The sequence below is a fragment of the Nicotiana attenuata genome, chromosome 8 (genome assembly GCF_001879085.1).
Source record: "Nicotiana attenuata strain UT chromosome 8, NIATTr2, whole genome shotgun sequence".
Lineage (NCBI taxonomy): Eukaryota > Viridiplantae > Streptophyta > Magnoliopsida > Solanales > Solanaceae > Nicotiana > Nicotiana attenuata.
This window is the reverse complement of record NC_031996.1, coordinates 37,177,320-37,198,401: the sequence shown is the minus strand read 5'-3', so window position 1 is coordinate 37,198,401 and position 21,082 is coordinate 37,177,320.

The window sequence follows — 21,082 nt, the reverse complement described above, 5'->3', positions numbered from 1 at the left end:
CCGGTTCGGAGCAGTCGAGAGGGGGATAACAATTATGAGAGCTATGATGATGGACCTTTTGATCAATGATAGGCAATAAATGAAGAACAATAAATATAACACAATGAATATAAGCAATAAGTGAAGTAATGAAATCAAGAGAATATGTTAGAGAGCAGAGAGAATGTTCGTGTGTTTCTTAGTATTGAGCAACAGATATCTACAAATGACAAGGTTCCCTTTTATATATGAGGGGGGGAATCCCAGCATAGTACAAATGCATTAATTCAAGTCTTCGCAAGCAGGCGCCCACCTGGAAAACAAGGGAATACTTTTCAAGTTTCAGCAATCAGGCGCCCACCTGGAAAACAAGGGAATACTTTTCAAGTTTTCGCAATCAGGCGCCCACCTGGAGAACAAGGGAATAGTTTTCAAGTTTTAGCAATCAGGCGCCCACCTGGAGAACAAGGGAATACTTTTCAAGTTTCAGCAATCAGGCGCCCACCTGGAGAACAAGTGAATACTTTTCAAATCCAGCAATCAGGAGCCCGCTTGAAGAATAGAGGCACATATTGCAAATACCAGTAGTCAAACATCACCCGGAGGAATGGTGAAACATCTACAATCACAATGCCAGGCGACAACGCAAGAATTCCAGTGGAAAGATACAAGTTCAAGGCAACACAAAGAGCAAGTTAGAAGACACAGATAGGACCTTTTGTAACTCATAGCTTAGACTAGCTTCTTTTTATCTTGACACGGTGTAATAAGGAGGTCAGCGAGCAGTAGCAGCAACAACAGCAGTGAAATTACAGCTCCTGGTAGTCCCAGCTACCAAACCTTCCCGAACTACACTGACCTGATTCTTGTTTAGCCCAGGATATGTAGGCAACCTCTGAAGCAGGGTGCGGTCAAGCTTTTCAAAATTACTTCACACGGAATATGAGAACGGGCAAAAATCGTTCATTTCTGCTCACCTGTCTTTGCACGAAAACTCTTCGTGTTTCCGGGCAAAGAGGGGCAGCTGTGAGCACGTGATTTTTGCCCTAAGCAGTAATTCCCAAAATTTCAAACAAAACAATTTTTTCTAGTATTTTTTATTTTTTTTGTGAATTTTGTGGCATTCTTTGGTAATTGTTGCATTTTTATTTGTGCATTTTAATCCATATGAAAATACCAAAAAATATGCATTGGCATTTAGGGATTTAATTTCACAATTTTAGTATTAATTAGTTTTAGAATAAAATATAAAGAAAATTGCAAGAAAATAGTTCATTGCATTACTAATTATTGCATTTGTTTTTAAATAGAGTTACAAGTAATTTTAGGAGTTAAATAGTGTAATTAGGTCTTCGCTTTGTTTTAGCATTTTATAAAATCAGAAAAATAAGTACAAAAATACCAAAAAAAAGGGGGAAAAGGGAAAATTAAAAATGGTCTTAATTGGAGACCAAATTTGGGCCAAAATCAGTTAGCCCAAAGGAAATTCCCACGTCCAGGCCCAAATGCTCTGCCGGTCCAGGTGCCTCATGATTAAACGACGTCGTTTTGACGTCGTTAATCACGACCATCCATCTCCCCAGATCCAGTGGCCACAATTGACTCTCAAAAATGTACTAAAATTGTAATAACTTTTATACAAAGTTCAACGACTCCCCGAAACGACGCCGTTTTGGCGTTGATCAATCCTGGCCCTTCATCCCCTTTAATCTAACGGCCCTGGTGCCATCTCATTATTAGTTAAAATGGTTTGAAAATAATCCTAACCCTAGAGACATCTGCTTCTTCCTCGTACTCACCCCTATAACGCCACCAATGCCGCCGCCGGAGAAAATGTCACTTTCTCCGATGGCTCCCAGATTCACACCCCTATACCACCTTGACGTCCTCGTCACGAATATGCCATTATCCTCTTTCGAATCCCACTGGAGGCCGTCGAATAACTGAAAGTATTGTCGCCGTCTCCGCCGTCCGCGGCGGCGACATCGCCAAAATCGGTCCAAATTTACACCACCAAACCTCCTCCATCTCCTCATCACCAATCCGTAAATGATCCTCCTCAAATTATGACCGAGCCCCTCGAATTTCAAATCCAAATTTCGGTCAAAAACCCTAATTCATCCCATCGATTTCAGATAACACACTAGGGTCTGTTTTCTCCCCTCATGAGGAATTCGACGTCATTGGCCCTCGAACCTCATTGAAGTCAGTCGAATGTTGAATCTAAAATTGGCTAGTGAATTTCTTAGTTTATTTTTGTATTTTTTTTCTTTCTTCCATGTTTGCTTTGTGTTATTAATGGATTAGGATTCAATGATTAGCTATCTAGGTTTAGTAACTGAAGTTGTTCTTATTTGGATTATTGTTCGAAGTTCTGCTAACTGTTAATTTTGTCATTAGTTAAGAATTAGTTCTGTTCATCGTTTAGTTTAGTTTACATTTTGATGATCCATTTCTTCAATTTGATAATGTAAGTTCGGTGTTGATAAGTTCAATTCTCATTTTAGTTGATTAATCATTTCACTTTGATTTAGTTGTCAAGAGTAGTTCATTAATAGGTTTAATTGTTCTTTAATTGTCTAAAGCTGTTTCAATCTGATTTCATATTGAATTTATGATGGTCAATTGATTAGTTGTTTTGATTCTTGATGGTAATTGGTAACTCAAAGTTCAGTAATTAGTCTGGGGTTAGGATTTGAGTTTGAACCTAGTGTTGGCTGATTAACACTTACTAAATGATTGCTTAACTAGGGTCAGTTGACAAGGTTGGGTGGGTCAGTAACTTCAAGTTAATGAAAAGGATAATTTAGGGAGATTCACTTGGGGATTGAATTTAGAAGTTACTTGAAGCTCCTAGAAGAGGTGTTAGTTAAAAGTTCAGATTTGTAGTGTATTAACTTGTGACACAAGTTAGAAAACAAGGGACTAGATAAGTGAAATGAAACTGAGGGACTAATGTGCAAAAGAAAATCTGAGGTTGGCCCCATTGGTGCCTATAAAATGGCATGCCCTTTGCCTTGAATAACAAGTTTGGGAACCCCTGAAAAATTGCTACAAGTTTTGAGCTCTAAAAATTCCCCCAAAAGTGTGTTCTCCAGTTTTCAGATCTAAGATTTGAAATTCAAACTCCAAAAACCAAAAACAGTAGAAAATATCCAAAAATCCAAAAAAAAAAAGCTGTTACATTGATCATTTGTCAGATTTCAGCTCTTAACTCAACTAGTTAGCTCGTTTAGGATCAGAATTAGCTCAGATCTCTCTGTTTCTGTTCTGTGCTCGAATTTTTCTTTTTTTAAAAAAGCATTTGGGAGTCGTTCGAGGTTTAATTGAGCCGATGCTGGGTGATTCTGTCTGCTGAGTATGATCTATGACTTCCTAGTTTGATTTCAAAGTAGACTTAAGGTGCTTTGGTTGGTTTTATTTCTTCCTGGGCTTTTGTGGTGCTATTTTGGGTTTCATTGCTGCTGGTTGTATTTGCTGCCTGTTGCTTGCTGCTGCTGACTTCTTTCCTCCATTTCTATTCGATTGCCAGGTACACTTCTTCGAATTACCTTGACGTAGCTTTGAATTGAAGTTGAAATGAAAGGTGTTCACCAGATTTGTGTTCGTCTGAATATTGTCTGCAGCTCATAATTGAATAGATGTTAGCTAATTATATGTAGTTGATGTTAGTTATTTGTTTTAGCTAATCAGATTTGTTTTTGTATTATATGAACAATAGATATATATATATGGACTGTAATAGGGTGCTGACTGTTTTGTTGATTTATTTCCTTGCTCATTAAGTTTGTTAATGTTGGTTTGTTTCACCACAGCAATTAGTGCTAGAATTTGTTGCTAATTTCAGAATAAGTTCCTTAGTTTGTCCAATTGCCCTTTGTTAAACCTGACTGATAACCTTGGGCCTAAAGGCTGTCTGTTGAAGCCCCATTTGAATTTAACCGTATTTTACTCTTACTGGGCTGAGTTTGAGTCCCAAGGGCATTGCTGGATTTTGAGTGAAAGTCAAGGACTTAAATATAGTAGTGGTTGAACCATAATAAATAATTAGGGCTCTTTTAGAGACAATAGAAAATCATAGTTCACTTTAGGATTTGCCTTTAAATAACGAGATGAGCCTTGCCAAACGAGACACATAAATTGCGGGGCCCTCGATAAATGTTTATACAAAATACTTAGACTTCGGGGTGGACCGTTTAGCGAATTTCACGGCCCTCCCCAAAGATAATAACGCGTTAGTCACTTTAGGCGCGTTTTTGATAATTCTACCTTCCTAAACACGGGTGCACATTTATGTGACCCAAATCCCAATCTCAACGAAGTCGAAATGTGTTAACAATCACGGGTGCACTGGTGCGACGTGGTTTGGGGCGCATTTCTACGACGTTGCAATTCGTTTAAAAATCGAATAAATAAAATAAAAGCGGTTTACTAATAAGAGCACATAAGCTAGAACGTATTTCGAAATCAGATAAAATCAAATACAGTTGAGCGACCGTGCTAGAACCACGGAACCCGGGAATGCCTAACACCTTCTCCCGGGTTAACAGAATTCCTTACCCGGATTTCTGGTTCGCTGACTGTTAACAGAGTCATAATTTCCTCGGTTCGGGATTCAACCGGTGACTTGGGACATCATTAATCTCCCAAGTGGCGACTCTGAATTTTAATAATAAATCCCGTTCCGATTGTCCTTTAAGTGGAAAAACTCCTATACACCCTTTGCGGGGTGCAGTAAATAAAAAGGAGGTGTGACAGCTCTGGCGACTCTGCTGGGGAAAAGAACCCAGAACTTTGGTTCAGGGTTCAGAANTTCAGCTGGCAAAGACTATCATCTCCCGCTAACCGATTACTATCTTTAAGTTGTTACCTAAGGCGTACTAATTGATTCTAAGCCGTACCTTATGCGTGCACTACCTATCCCATGCCTATGGTCCAGGAGGTGTTTGGACATCTATTTTGGATGGTTCTAGACTTAACTTAGGTTGCTCAAAATGAGAAAACTAGAAGACATACAAAACAAGTTGGATTTCATGTAAAAGCAATTAAGGACTCAAGTTAGCCTCTACATTTAGACAACAAATGTGTTTACCGTGAAAATGGTAATAACAATTAAATTTGATTATGAGGTTCTAAAAATACGTGATCTATTTTTATGCTAGTACTAAAGCGATAGATGCTAAGTAAAAGGTTAGAAATCAGGATTATAGCTTAGAAACGGTATGATAGTCGAACCAAACAGCTGAGATCGGGGGTCTCGAGCCGTCGATTGTGAGGCCTCGAGCTGGATGGCCGGTTCGGAGCAGTCGAGAGGGGGATAACAATTATGAGAGCTATGATGATGGACCTTTTGATCAATGATAGGCAATAAATGAAGAACAATAAATATAACACAATGAATATAAGCAATAAGTGAAGTAATGAAATCAAGAGAATATGTTAGAGAGCAGAGAGAATGTTCGTGTGTTTCTTAGTATTGAGCAACAGATATCTACAAATGACAAGGTTCCCTTTTATATATGAGGGGGGGAATCCCAGCATAGTACAAATGCATTAATTACAAAGATATGGGGCTGGTGCAGTCATTCAATGCCTTGATTCGCCTTTTGACTAGTCACTAGACTTGACCAGCTATATGTACGCGCCTTGGGAACTTAACCTTGATCCACCGAGACCACTAATTCATATTGCCTCGGGGCCGGCCATTACTTATACTATCTCGAAGTCGACCATCGAGAGTTCTCGGAGTCGATCACTGAAAACCCTCGAGATGCCTTGATGCTCGTGAAATTGAACCGTCAATTTCTACCGTATACAGATAGTCCCCACATTTCCTAGAACAGAGTGATAGGAAATGATTTTGAACTCCTACTCCGTAAGCATCATCGTCATGACGTCAGCCCATCAGAGCATTAAATGCCATACTCAAAAAGCCGCGCAAGGGTTGCCGTCAAATACGACTATCGAGAAGTCCACAAACCGCTATTGGTTCGTCCTTTCCGCTGCCCACATGGCTCCTATAAATGCATTAATCGTTTGATAATTCATACTTTCACAACATCTTCAAATTTTCAAGGCCAGATCCATCCCCTTTCACATTCTTTCTTCTTCCGTTCTTGACCCTTTGCCTACATTCTCAGAAAAGCTTTACCACCACCATGGCTAGAACTTCCAAGACAGTTCCTCAGAAAGACGAGGCTGCCTCTTCATCCGAAACATCCAAAGGAAAGCCCCAAATGATACCCACCGTTGAATAGTGTACTCCTATCGGGATCGACACGACGAAGGATTTTTCCGTCGACAGACCTTCATCTACACCGGGCCGATGCGAACACGTGTCCCGGTATATCAGCGTTGTGACCGATATAGGGAAAGTGAAGAAAGACTGCCGATGGGGGAAGGCAGTGCTGGTTGAGATCCCCTACTCTAACGAGAGCATAACGGATCACAAAGCTGGTTTCCTTTATGTATATACTTACCCGTTCACTTTGGGTCCGGTCTATTCTTCGAACCCTTCTTCCTCGGAGATAGATCCGGTTATTCTTGATTTCTGCGACTAGTACCAAGTGACGCTTGGTCAAATCTATCCATCTTTTTGGAGGATAGCCTACATGCTCCGCCACTTCTCCATTGAGGTCGAGGGTGCGACTTTTACCCTCGATCATTTGATAAGATTGTATAGCCCTCAATTTTATCGAGGTTTGATTAGGTTTCACCCTCGGTCCAAGAAGTCATTTTTCTCGAGCATTGATGAGGACAAGGATCGAGGGTGGATGAGCAGGTTTGTCCGAGTGGGGACCTTGGACATCATCCCAGTTGAAAGGATGCCATTCCCAGAGAAGTGGAATACACAGCGTAACTATCTCTCCTTCTAACATGCTTTGTGGTCTTCTTACTTTTCTTTCGAAAAATGATCTCCCCTTGGTTTTTGCAGCTACCGCTTGGTATCCTGAAGTGGTTCCCGTATCTTGGGCGGTCTTGGCCCAACCTGGACAAAACGCGGTGGGTGGCCAAGAATCATGGTAAAATCCCTTTTGCTGCTTTCACCATAGTTTTACATTTCTTCCTCATCCCCTCTGTGCTGACAAATTTTGATCACTATGTTTGCGCAGGCCTAGGCGATGGAATGCAGATGAGACCGCCTCCCGACGGCGAGGAGGAGGCTCCGAAGCCCGACAAGGGCAAGAAGAGGAAGAAAAGGGCGACCGTTGAGTCCCTTGTGGCAAAGAAAGCCAGGTCTCGCAAATCTCGAGCTGAGGCCGAGGTCTCGTCTTCAGCTTCTGGAGTTGGCTCTGATGACGAGGACGAGGATGATGATGGCGATGATACCCCTTTGGTTCAAAGGAGAAGGTCAGACACGGATGTCCCGCAAGCGTCCTGCCCGAAGGCCGCTGAATCGGGGGCGGTCATTTCAGATCGATCCCGTGTGGTGGAGACCCTCGAGGATGGTGCGAATGCGGTCCCTGAGCCCTCGGTCGAGCGTGATGCAGTTTCTGCTGAGGAGACCGTTGCTGCTGGCTCCATAGGGTCCGGGCCCGGAGCCTTTCGGGGACAGGATTTGCCCCTTGGTGATATGAAGCCCTAGGTGGTATTAACTTGTGCGCTCGGTTCTCGCTCGGGGAATATAGGGACGCTCAGGACCAAAACGCTACCAACATGGAGGGTCCCCTCGGAGGGGGAGGCGAGCTTGACAACTTCTTCGATGGTGTTGACGATGTCAGTGAGGACATTGATCTCGATGCTCCTAATGCTATAGAGGAAGCGAAGAGGCTCCAGCAGAAGGTGATGGCTTTTTATGTACACTCTTGGGGTCTCAAATACCTTCCCTCATTTTTACTGACTCTTCTGTTCTTTTGTAGGCTAAGAAGATGTATGATCACGCCTTCTCTAGGCTCCAAGACGAGCTTTCATGCCGGTGAAAGGAGCTCGAGAAGTTCACCTTGGGACTGCAGGAGTCGAAGGCCCTCTCTGCTCGAAAGGAGGAAGAGATAAGTGAGCTTCGGGCGAATTTGGAGGGAGTGCTCCGAGAAAAGGTTGGCCTTGCTGAGCAGGTAACTTGTTATTCTTAAATCCATTTGTTGCTCTTATAATTCGAAGCTTACTGACTTGTCTTTTCCCTTGCAGCTCGGGCAAAAGGATGTGGAGCTCCTCGAGCTGAGGAGGCGAAACGAGGTCGTGGCCTCGGAATTGGCATCGACTCAGGGTCTTCTCCAAAGTGCTCGAGAAGAGATTTCTGCGCTATCTGTGGCCAAGTCTGAGGTCGAAGAAAAAACCGCTACTTATCTGAGAGACGCCGCCACTGCGAATCAAATAGCTCGAGATATATCAGTAGAGGCCGAGCGAAAGCTGATTCGGTCTGTTGCTCACGCTAGTGCCAAGGCGAGGAGGCAAGCCTTAGAGGAGGCCAGTGCTAAAGGTGCTGATCTCTCAGCTGAGATCGATGAGGCCTGAGAGTTGGAGGAAGAGTTGGCGCTCTTGGTCGCTTTGGACGAAGGTCCCAGAGATGGCTCAGAGGACAGTGATGATTGAAAAGTAGGCTTGTGTCGCCTTCCCCCTTCCCCCCCCCCCCATTTTTTTTGTTGTGTATGTATTCCCGGGGAAACAAGTCTTGTGAAGACGCCCCTTGTAAATATATCTTTTGGCAATGCAAGAGAATTTTTCTGCTTCAAGTCTTTGCATTCTTTATATTCCAGTCGCGCCGCAGTGTAAAAATTGAACAGTCGCGCCGCAGGTTGCGCCGCACCATGCGGCGCGGTAGTGCATTTTATCTGCAGCTTCATATTTTCGAGTCAGGCACAATTTTACACTGCTGCGCCGCGCCTTGCGGCGCCCCATGCGGCGCATCAGTGCAATTTTCTCAGAGTGAACTTATTTCATCCCCTTTTAACATCCAGACTTGGTACACGACCCCCGAACACCATCCCGGCTTAATGTATTGGGCTTTTACTCAGACTTCAAAGCTCCAAATTGATCAATTTAGCTCCAAATTAGCTTTTGAGCTCAAGATCACTTCCTGCAAGGCATAAAACACGTACTAAGTGCAATTCACTATCATTTGTGCTCAAACTCAATTAAAGTGGAGTAAATTAGAGTGTAATAAGCGAGTAAAATACGCAATTATAGCCTATCATCAACACCCCACACTTAAACCATTGCTCGTCCTCTAGCAATCAAACTACACTTTATATAGACACGACCTTTTTAAACAATTCTCCTAACTCATCATACCAAGAATATTTAAAATAGACTAAGCACAAGAGTGTAACATCTTCACCTCAAGATTTGACTCACAAGTACCACGCATTATTCATAACTCACCCACTTACTCTAACATAGAGGTCACTGAAATTACATTTCCTTCATGAATCAAGTGCCCTCACACAACAAAAGAGAGTAGTTCCACACAATAAAATTTAAGAACACTTAGGAACTCAAGATAGAAAGAATTCACTCACTCTCAGAAATAACATTCATATGCCACAAAAGATGCACCATAAGCTTGCCCGTAGTGTACTACTCCACTAATCGAGCTCATTCAATCTAGGATCAGTTAGGACTTTATTTGGTTGTAATGTAGGCTACGGGACGGGTAGGATACATTTAGATATAAGAGTGACTACACCTCCCTAAGCACTTTAATACATATATTTTAACATTCAAACCCAATACTTATATCAAACCAAAACTCCACCTTCACATCAATGTATATTACCCCATTCTTCTTTAAGCACACTTACATCAAGAGCCACCACTTATCAAGGAATTTTTTTCCACAATAATCCAAATTTTTCCAATTCAAGTAGCTCTTACTTTTTCAAAACAGTGTACCTTTCTCCTTATTTCATTAGTTCCACTCAAAAGACAAACCAACCACCCCACACTTTAACTTTTACATAGTTCATAATAACTCAAGTGCTCATGAGAGGTTACAATGGTTCAAATAGATGGTTAATTTAAACAAATGGGTAAGGCTTGTAATGTGGTTGCCAAAGAAACAGGATTACAGGCTCAAAGGGGTTAACTACGATACATAATAATTAGGCGGGTAAAATATACATATCTGGCTCAACAAGGAAACGCCTATATCACTTCCAAGACTGAACAACACTACTATTTTGCTTTGCAAACACACGGGGCAAGTTCTAGGCATCAAATGCACTGCACAGAATAACACCTAAACCTCACACACACACATGACACATAACTCACTCAGGATTGGATTCATCAAGACACTCTAGTCAAAGCAGTTAAGCAAAGTTAAAATCATACAATTTAAGGTACTTCTACAAGAGTTAAAAACTGAGCCTAAGCGCCACAACCAAAGTACTCACTGTTCTCAAGGCATAACCAAGTCAAGAGATATTGCTTCAATTCAAAGCATAACATAATGGCTCTTATTCCTTAAAAAAAATTAACTACACCCGGTTCAAATAAAACCCTTAGAAAAGAACCGTGGTTTAAAGAAAAACCAAGGGGTAATTGCTACACTACCTAACACAAAACAAAAAATCTTTTTGGTATTTTCTTTAGACTTACTTCCCTCAAGAAAACTGTCTAGAAGATCCGTCATCAGGAAAAGTCCAATCTTTTAAAAAAAAATTATTTAATTAAATGAACATAGCTAAAGTAGCATGAAAAGTCACCCAGATAATCTCCTCACCCCACACTTAAAATTATGCATTGTCCCCAATGCACACCCATACATACAAGAGGGTAAAAGAAACTCCCTGGTAGGCCAAAGGCCGAAGCACTAGCAGTTCATGGGGTACTCAAACTTCTCCCAAGCTTGTCCTTCGTGCGAGTACCTCACAATTAGTTCCAACCATTTGGTTTGCTGTTGCATCCTTCCAATACCTTTGCTTTCCATGCTCCTAGAAAATAAAAAATTGACACTACAAAAATAATACAATTAAAAAAATAAAAATAAAAAATAAAAGAAAGCAATAAAGCTGGGTTGCCTCCCAACAAGCGCTTGATTTAACGTCGCGGCACGACGTGAATCACTTTCTGCCTCCACTTTGAACTTATGAATCGGACCCCAAGTTTTGATTCTGCTCTATGATCATGCTCCTGGGGTGGTGGAACGAATCTGACTGGCCTAATAAAATAATGTAGTATTCTGCACTTCTTGGCCTTTATATGAGGTGTGTAATCCCGACTTTCTGGCAAGAAGAATTCCAGAATGTAAGCACTTTGTTCCTCATTCCTTGACTCCTCAAATGGCTCAGACGACTCTATTTCCATATCATCATCTATACACAATGTGGAAAAATGCTTGGAGTGAGGACCAATGCGCTCAACTACATGAACATTGGGACTATCTACATTCTCAACACTAATGACAATAGAGTCAACTAAATATGTATCCTCAATATCCTTGGTTGACTCTAGTATCTCTTCTACAACATCGACATCCTCAAAATCTAGTGTGATTGATTGTTGGTGTTCTACTCTAGCCTCCTCCTCTAGCTCATCAATTTCTGTATCTAATTCACGCTCTTCTTGGATACTATTCACAATATTGGCTTGTTGAGCATTAAAAACTTCAACCAGTTGACTCATGTGAACTTTCAAGTTGTGAATAGTTTCCTCCTGCCTTTCTATCCGCAGTAGTAATTTACTCTGTTGTTCCAAAATGCACTTTAACATATCTTCGATGTTCTTTAGGTCAGCTTCCCTGGGTTCTTTGTTCCTATTACTTCACCAGAAAAAGAAGAACCATCAAAGTAAAGGGTTGGGGGAAGGTAAGAAATATAAGCACAACCGTGAAAGTGACCATATTGACCACAACACATATCACACACATTCCACACATAAGATTGAGTTGGTGCAATAAACTCGCTCTCGGGAATATTTTGATAATTTTGCCCTGGGTGGTTTCCTTCACAATATGCATAAGGAGGATTAAAAGTAGAATTACCAACATCAAAATTCTCATAATTCCATGATGCCATGTTTCCAAATAAACAAATAAAACTATTAAAAAAATCAAATAATAAAATAAAAGTTCAAACTTGAAACCTAGCAATATGTACACCTACAACTACACCATTAGTTCCCCGGCAATGGCGCCAAAATTTGATCACGCCCAACTCTAGTCCTAAAAAACATAAGCGGTCGCTGCAAATATAATCCGGTTACAAGTCCGGAGTCGAATCCCACAGAGAACTAAGGCTTAGCTATAGTTGTTCAATATCGCTAAAAAACACAAGTCCAAACAATTTTCTAATTATAAAGATTATAATATTTATTTTTATCTACTTAACTAACAAATCTAGAAAACCGTAAAACTATCAATTAACAAGGATAATGATTGGAGTCATGATTAAGGAGGTCTAGAGTTATGATTTCCCCAATTGTCGGAATCCTTCCCGCTACGTTTTCTATAAATTCGCCTAAGTATTCTCTACCTACCATGAGCGCTCTGACTGTCGTAACTCTCTCCCGAGTAATTACCACAATTTACTTGACGCACTCTCCCGAGTTACGCTAGCTGGCTTTGTTTATTACAGCTCACTTTAGATTGCACCCCAAGGCTTCGTTATCCCTAATCCCGCCTTTAAACCCGCAGTTATAGATCCCTCTTATACTTTGGGAGTGGTGTTGTTCAACAATTACCTAAATATGCACTCTCTCCCGAGTTATGCACACTAAATAAGCACAAATAATTGAGGATCCTGTCAATTAACTACAACAAACACGTAGTTGAACAAATAGAAAAAATACTACGGCTCAATTATATAAAAATAACAAGAATTTATCCTACAAAAGGTTCCATCAAAACCCTAGAAAACAAATTAGCTATTCATAATAGCATGTAAAACTACAATACTAAAAGTCATAACCAACAATGAAAAATAGGAAGAGGAAGCAAAAACTCGTAGAAGAATTCCCCGCCTTGCTCCTAGCGTGTTCTTGCCTCCAAGGGTGTTGTCTAACCCTAAAGTAGTGTCTCTTCTCCACAATAGCCTCCCTAGGTCTAAGATACGTCAATAATATGTCCAACCTCTCAAAATAGCATTTTTACATGTATTTATACCAAGTAGGGTCGGGCCCAGATGAAAAAACCCATTCCTGCGCGAACTAGGACTTAGCTCTGTAAAAATTGAACAGCCGCACCGCAGGTTGTGCCGCACCATGCGGCGCAGTAGTGCATTTTATCAGCAGCTTCATATTTTCGAGTCAGGCACAATTTTACACTGCTGCGCCGCGCCTTGCGGCGCCCCATGCGGCGCAGCAGTGCAATTTTCTCAAAGTGAACTTATTTCGTCCCCTTTTAACATCCAGACTTGGTACACGACCCCCGAACACGATCCCGGCTTAATGTATTGGGCTTTTACTCAGACTTCAAAGCTCCAAATTGATCAATTTAGCTCCAAATTAGCTTTTGAGCTCAGGATCACTTCCTGCAAGGCATAAAACACGTACTAAGTGCAATTCACTATCATTTGAGCTCAAACTCAATTAAAGTGGAGTAAATTAGAGTGTAATAAGCAACTAATATACGCAATTATAGCCTATCATCTGCCGGCGTTCGAGCTCTTACGCTTTTGCTCTTAGGCATGTTTGGTCAACTGGTTTGGGTTCCGTCTCCGAGTCGGGTATCGACTCGAGCTCATTTGACCCTCAAGTTTTTGAATTTTAAGCTGGCATTTAGGCTCTTACGCATTGGTTCGTACGACCTTTTATGTGGGTTGGCGATAATGGCTCTTACGCTTTGGGTCGACGCGACCTTTTATGTGGGCTGGCGACAATGGCCCTTACGCTTTGGGTTGATGCGACTTTTTATGTGGGCTTGCGATAATGGCTCTTACGCTTTGGGTCGATGCGACCTTTAATGTGGGCTGGCGACAATGGCTCTTATGCTTTGGGTCGATGCGAGCTTTTATATAGGCTTTATTCCCTCGTTAAGGATTTTTGAGAATTTGTTTGCCCGGCTCTTCGACGGTTTGATAAAAACCTCGATTATGAGTCATTATGTGGCGATGATCGAGCACCTCGGGAGGTTTGGCTTGGTGGCTGAGTAGCTCGAAGCCTGTAATTTGGAGCTGACATGGTCGAAGCTCTATGTCGATGGTAGCTTGTTTAACCGGTTCTTTTCAAAGTAGATTCGAAGTAATTGAAGGCCTATGATTTTATAGTGACGGTCGGGATTCCCCGAGTCGCGTTAGTTTGGCTGGTACAGCCTTGTGACCGTAGTCATTTGTGTTTGGCCGGAGCCTTTTAGTCCCGAGTGAAGTAGTTTTGGCGTCTAGATCAAGGGTATGCCTTTTAGGGGTCTTATAAGTTCGATATATAGCCTTAACTTTGAGATCGGGTTTATGCCTTTAGTAAGGTCTTACAAGTTTTACATGCCTTTGAGGTCTTACAGTTTTGGATACTTGGTACAAGTATGGTTCATGACTTGCTTGAGGTCTTGCAGATATTGCCACTTGTTACAAGTGTGGTTCATGCCTTGCTTGAGGTCATACAGATATTGTTGTTGCCTTATATAGGACTTACAAGATCGAGTCTGCTCGCTTAGGGTCTTATGGCCTCGGGTTTTTGAAAAATGGCGATTGGCGACAGTCCCTGAGTCATCGAGGGTTCCTTCGCTCGGGAACCATTACTTGTAAACTTGGTATTGCCTCATTGAGGGCTTACGATTTTAGGGCTTCCGACCCGGAGGTCACGTGGCCTTGAGTTTTTGACGCCAGTCCCCGAGTATTCGGGATGTTTTGGCTCTGGAGCTGTTCTGTGACTTGATGTTGCCTCATTGAGGGCTTACAAGTTAGGAGCTCCGACTCGGGGGTCGCATTGTTTCGAGTTGTTGACGCCAGTCCCCGAGTATTTGGCACGTTTTTGATAGAAGAGCCATTTTTACAGAAATGTCGAGTTTCTTTTGAAGCGTGAAATTCTTTGATGGAAAGTATTCTTCGATTACTTGGTACAAGTATACATGTTTTCGCTGTTAGGGGCCTGGCTATTCTATACGGACACGGTTCGTTCGACCGTTTGGCTCGGTACATCATTTTCCTATCGAGACCCCATTTGGCGTATCTTGGCTTTTTCGAGTAGGTGGCCTTCCGGAGGGATGCCCCACAGTATTCGAGGTCGACTGAAAAAGAAGCCTTGAATACTTGTTGAGTCTTCCTTAGGTACCATATGGGTGTTGCCTCGTTAAAAACCTTGCCGGTAGAACCCTTCTTGGGATAAAAACCCGATCGAAGGAAAAGAGTGCAACGCATGCTTTTGAAACCTAAGGCCTTTGAGTTGGGAAGTGCTTATGCGGTTTTGATCGGATACCTGCACTCAGGTTAGCGTAGAGTGTAATTGAAAGAAAAAGGAGATGGTCATACCTTAGTGTAGAATGTGCCAGCGATGTTCGAGCCCCGATATGTTTCAGTCGCTTGTGATGAAGATGCGGTACGGTCTTCTGCTTTGTTTAGTCGGGCTTAACCGAAGATGTAGTTTGTTATTGCTATTTTACTATTTGATTACCCTTTGGCTCCTCCGAGGGTGGAGGTACTAGTGTCGGCATTACATCGTGCACTGCGAACATTTCTCTTGCCGCATGCTGTTCCCCGTAGACGGTTTTAATCCCATCCTTTGTCGGGAATTTCATCATTTGATGGAGGGTGGATGGTACTGCTCTCATGCAGTGTATCCATGGCCTTCCGAGCAAGGCATTGTACCTCATGTCTCCTTCGATGACATGGAATTTGACATTTTGGGTTGTGCCGGCCACGATGACTGGGAGGGTGATTTCCCCTTTCGTTGTTTCGCTTGCCACGTTGAATCCATTGAGGACCCGATAGGCGGGTACGATTTGGTCAAGCAGTCTGAGCTGCTCTATCACCCTCGACCTGATAATGTTGGTCGAGCCACTTGGATCCACAAGTACACGTTTAATTCGAAATGTGTTTACAAGAAAACAAGTTATCAGTGAGCCGTTGTGGGGCTGAGGTAGAGCCTCGAGTTCGCTTTTCCCTGTTGAGGAATGTTTGTGCTCTCCTGGCCGCGGATTCCTGCAGGGCGCCGACACCTCAAAAGATCGTATGGATGACATGTTGTGGCTCATCTGCTTCGTTCTTTTTGGTCACCTCTCTTTCCCGGAACTGATTTTTGGCTCGATCGCTGAGGAATTCCTGGAGGTGACCTTTTCTGAGTAATCATGCCACTTCTTCTCGGAGTTGTCGGTAATCTTCGGTCATGTGCCCGTGCGTGTTGTGGAATTCACATACTAAGTTATGGTTCCTTTGTGAAGGGTCTGATTGTACAGGCCTTGGCCACCTGGCGTCTCTGATTTTACTGATGGCGAACACAATGTCTGATACGTCGACGTTGAAGTTGTATTCCGACAAGCGAGGCGCCTCCATTGGCCCTGTGTGCCTATCGAATCCGGCTCTGTTGACGAGTCCCCAAGGATTCTATCCTCGATCCATCCTTCGATCATTGCGGGGTATGTTGCGCCTCGGGGCGTTTCTCCTATCTTCAGTGTATGGTTGGTACCTTTCTTTGTTTGGCTTCGTGATGTTCTAAACGTCAATACCACACAAGAGGGGGGGGGTGATTTGTGTGGTACTCAATTTTTCACTTAAACTGCTTCTGGAAGGACCTGGTTCTTCTAGGTGTACTTATTACTACTATTTGCGGAATTAAAAGTACATAAAATAAAGAACACAGAGATTTTTACGTGGAAAACACCTGGCTCAAAAGGTGAAAAAACCACGACCTACTACTCAGTAGGATTTTCCCAAACTTCCACTAAAATCAGTGAGCCAAAACTGCATTTACAAAACTCTTTGTAAACCTAAGGATTAACTCTAATCCCGTTGTGGCAACCAGCCTCTAACTGCTGCGACAACTTCAAGTTAACTCTAACTTGAATACTCAAAATACCTATTACAATTGCTTCTAGATAAAGCTGAAAGGTACAATATGAAACACCTACTACAATTGAACTAGAAATAAGGAAAGACACATAAAACTCTTTATGGAGCTGGTTCTTCAATCTGGTTCATGTAGCTTCTGGTTTGCACACTTGAATCACACACGAACTGCTTGCAAAAAGCCTTGCTATTTTGCTCCCAATTCACGTTTAACTTCTGCGTTTTTTTGCAACACTTTAATGTGAGAACATCCTGCAATTTCCCTGCAGCTAGCAAGCGTCAAGGTTCAAATTTAAAGTCTGCATGAAGAACCATTCAAGACTCAAGATCAAGCTTCAAAAGACTTATAGATAGGAATCTTGTAACTCATAGTTGACAGGCTTAGTTAGGTCTTTTTCATTTTTTGATTTTGATGTAATACAGGACCGCGGACCGGAACCTCGACGGAACCGCACCTCAACCGGCTCTCCACCTCGGTATACTCCATCACTGTTCCTACTTCTGAACTACACATGGCCTGATTCCTTATAGCCAAGGATAAAAAAACAAATTGGGTTAGAAAGTCTATAAATTGTGTATTATTAGATTAATTCTTGCTCGGTCTCATACTTTCCATAGTATACTCTTGTGCCATGTGTTAAAATGACTCGTTAATCTCTAATGATATTTTCTCTATTTTGGCAAATTTAGACTCACACACGAGAATTATCAGTGAAGAACCTGGTTCATCAAGATAACACGGTATGTTTTTCTACACTCTGCATAATTTGAAATAACTATATTTGGATCATGAGCAGAGAGTCCTACCAAATACCAAACTCCTTTGGACATATCTGTTACAAGTGAACCAGTCCCGTTCAAAAGAGTCCCAACCAAATGGAAGTACCTAGATTCTAAGGATACACTCCAACGTCTCTTCAAAATTGAATTTCAGATTAGTTAAACTTCGAAAGTCTGAAAAGATGTATGCTACCCCATTAATTATTCCTTTGTATATTGATCAGCTTTGGTGTATTCCTTACTTCATCTCTCTCAAGTGGTTAAAAACTCTCATTCTTCTTTCATCTTCCAAACACAATCTAATTCTCTTCTCTTCCATACCTTAGCCCAGATATGTCGAACACCTCTGAAAACCCTTCATCACCACCACAGGAAACCACTTCCACACTTTCTACCACTGCTTCAACCACACCAATCTCTAAGAAGAGTAGAGTAAAGATTGTCGCTGAAGGAGAGCAGATCAAGAAAATAAACAAGCAATTGAAAGCATGTAGGGAAGAAGAATCCTAGAAATCTGAAGATTCATTTAAGTCTGCTACTAAGGGGGAAGAAAGTAGGTCTTTCAAAACTGAACAGGTATCTTCTGATTCTAAAGTTTCTCTTGAGACAATTTCTAAAGTTGTTGCAAATTTGGAGAATAGATTTGTAGGATGTATAGCAGGTATAGAGTCTACATAATCTGGAGAAGTTGGTAGGTAAAATTGAAAAAAAAGGAGAGCAAGGGCGCTAGGAGTACTGTGGAGGGGAAAGGGGACAAGAGTGGCTGATTCTTCACCCACTTTCTTTTGGTATAATTAAAAAACTGGTGCAATGGTTGTTTTGGAGAGGAATTTACTGAAATAGAAGAGAGCGTGAGCAAAACATGGGGAAGTGCGAAGCTGCTGAGGGGTTGGTTCAACTTGGCAAAAATATAGATGAACCCGTTCCATCTGAATAGGAAACCCTCGCGGACCTACTGATAGAGTTATCAATGGCACCAAAAACTCATGCCATTCCTATGGTTTCATTCTCACAACTGTGCTTGCACATTTCAAGGTACCTATGAAGAAGTGGGGTTAATACTCTGCTTGCTTGCGATTATGAAGTCAATGTCATTCTTAATGAACCTGGTTCAACTAAAAGACAACCTATCAATAGCAAAGTCAGAGTCTTGGTACAGGAGAGTGAGGCAAAAGGATATTGAGATAGCAAGGCTGAAGACACGATTGGTTGAGGTAGAATCTGAGAGAGATGTTCTCAGAATGAACTTGCAAGGGAAAAGGAGAGAAGAATGATTGAATTCTTCAAGACATGCTGAAACTTCTCCAAGAAAATAACCCAGCCCCTACCTCTTCCAAGCCATATATCCTAGCCTAGTGTAGATCAACCAGTGACCCAGTTCGGGACGTTTTTGTTTCTTTTGCTCATGTTTTCAGTATTTATTTTCTTCTTATGCTTTGTGGTAGAATCTTATTCAATCATCAATGAAGTTCACTATTTTTGCTCTAACTGTTTTTTTATATTTCTTTGATGGTTAAAATTCTTAGCTTGATCTATGATGATTAATTCATGATTGCATTTGAAGTAGCTCCAGTGGCCATGAGTAAGTTTTAAAAATCTGGTTATCTCACATTTTTTATGCAACTTTTTGATGATGCAAAAGGGAAAAAGGTTGTGCTTTACACCTTGAACAGTGATGTTTATAACCTAATGTACCTGGTCCTTAATGATAAGTGATATAAAGGAAAAATGTTTCTAACATTGTGTTGATGTTTAGCTGCGTTCTGGCAGGCCTAAGTGTATGAAAAGCACAGTGTTTGTCATCATCAAAAAGGGGAATTTGTTGGCCCAATAAGGTTAGTTTTGAAGACTGACAAAGGAACTCAGAACATGAACCAGGTCCATCCAGTGGTCCATCCTCAGGTTCACAAAATGGGCAGATTCAAGCATGTGGGATGCACGTGAAGGAGATAAGCTTAATTGTGTATTTAATATCTCTTGATCGAAAAGGTTGCATAATTGATAAGGGAGAAGAGTCCTTAATCAAAGAGAACACAAGTCAAGATAGGGAAGGAGTTAGAAGTTGAAATCAAACTAGACTTTTCCACCAAGGAAGAGTTGCATCAGAACTCTAGTTATCTCTTTATCTACTAACTCTATAAATTGCAGGATGTTCTCAAATTTAAATTGTTGCACAAAAACGCAGAAGTTAAACGTGAATTGGGAGCAAAATAGCAAGGCTTTTTGCAAGCAGTTCGTGTGTGATTCAAGTGTGGCAAACCAGAAGCTACATGAACCAGATTGAAGAACCAGCTCCATAAAGAGTTTTATGTGTCTTTCCTTATTTCTAGTTCAATTGTAGTAGGTGTTTCATATTGTACCTTTCAGCTTTATCTAGAAGCAATTGTAATAGGTATTTTGAGTATTCAAGTTAGAGTTAACTTGAAGTTGTCGCAGCAGTTAGAGGCTGGTTGCCACAACGGGATTAGAGTTAATCCTTAGGTTTACAAAGAGTTTTGTAAATGCAGTTTGGCTCACTGATTTTAGTGGAAGTTTGGAAAATCCTACTGAGTAGTAGGTTCGTGGTTTTTTCACCTTTTGAGCAGGTGTTTTCCACGTAAAAATCTCTTGTTTCTTTAATTTATGTACTTTTAATTCCGCAAATAGTAGTAATAAGTACACCTAGAAGAACCAGGTCCTTCCAGAAGCAGTTTAAGTGAAAAATTGAGTACCACACAAAATCACCCCCCCCTCTTGTGTGGTATTGACGTTTAGAACATCACGAAGCCAACAAAGAAGGTACCAACATACACTGAAGATAGGAGAAACGCCCGAGGCGCAACATACCCCGCAATGATCGAAGGATGGATCGAGGATAGAATCCTTGGGGACTCGTCAACAAGCCGGATCGATAGGCACACAGGGCCAATGGAGGCGCCTCGCTTGTCGGAATACAACTTCAACGTCGACGTATCAGACATTGTGTTCGCCATCAGTAAATCAGAGACGCCAGGTGGCCAAGCCGTTACAATCAGACCCTTCACAAAGGAACCATAACTTAGTATGTGAATTCCACACACGCACGCGACAATGACCGAAGATTACCGACACTCCGAGAAGAAGTGCATGACTTACTCAGAAAAGGTCACCTCCAGGAATTCCTCAGCGATCGAGCAAAAATTCAGTTCCGGAAAGAGAGGTGACCAAAAAGAACGAAGCAGATGAGCCACAACATGTCATCCATACGATCTTTTGAGGTGTCGGCGCCCTGCAGGAATACCGCGGCCAGGAGAGCACAAACATTCCTCAACAGGAAAAGCGAACTCGAGGCTCTACCTCACCCCACAACGGCTCACTGATACTTGTTTTCTTGTAAACAACATTTCGAATTAAACGTGTACTTGTGGATCCAAGTGGCTCGACCAACATTATCAGGTCGAGGGTGATAGAGCAGCTCAGACTGCTTGGACCAA